The 226-nt window shown below is 76.1% G+C and overlaps 1 protein-coding gene across 4 annotated transcripts in view; it reads right to left on the bottom strand.

The window, feature by feature from the left end:
* SLC11A2 (solute carrier family 11 (proton-coupled divalent metal ion transporter), member 2) overlaps positions 1-226 on the bottom strand; it is a 45,633-nt gene that overhangs the window by 43,901 nt on the left and 1,506 nt on the right. Inside the window, exon 1 of one of the 4 annotated variants that reach the window (XM_006757083.2) lies at positions 132-218. The exons of the other annotated variants lie outside the window; for them this stretch is intronic. The gene's annotated coding sequence lies outside the window, so the exon portion shown is untranslated. Of the gene's footprint in view, positions 1-131; positions 219-226 lie in introns of those variants that run through there. 4 annotated transcript variants of the gene reach the window in all.

The following is a 226-nucleotide window of genomic DNA, read 5'->3' as shown; positions in this document are numbered from 1 at the left end:
GGGTCCTGTGTGCCCCGCAGGGGCCCCCGCGCTTCTCCCCGGCGGGCCCTAGAGCCACCCGGCCCTCCCAGCCCGTCAGGGGCCAACGGAGCGCCCGCTTGACCCCTGACCTCGCCCGCCCTCCGCCTTACCAGCTCCGCGGCCACCTGACAAGCTGTCCCCGCGCCTGGGGCTCCATAGCCCTGGAGCCAGCGCCAAGCGGCCCAACTCCTACACGCCCCGCCCC

Source organism: Myotis davidii, unplaced genomic scaffold (assembly GCF_000327345.1).
Source record: "Myotis davidii unplaced genomic scaffold, ASM32734v1 scaffold233, whole genome shotgun sequence".
NCBI lineage: Eukaryota > Metazoa > Chordata > Mammalia > Chiroptera > Vespertilionidae > Myotis > Myotis davidii.
This window is presented reverse-complemented; position numbering and strand designations above follow the sequence as displayed.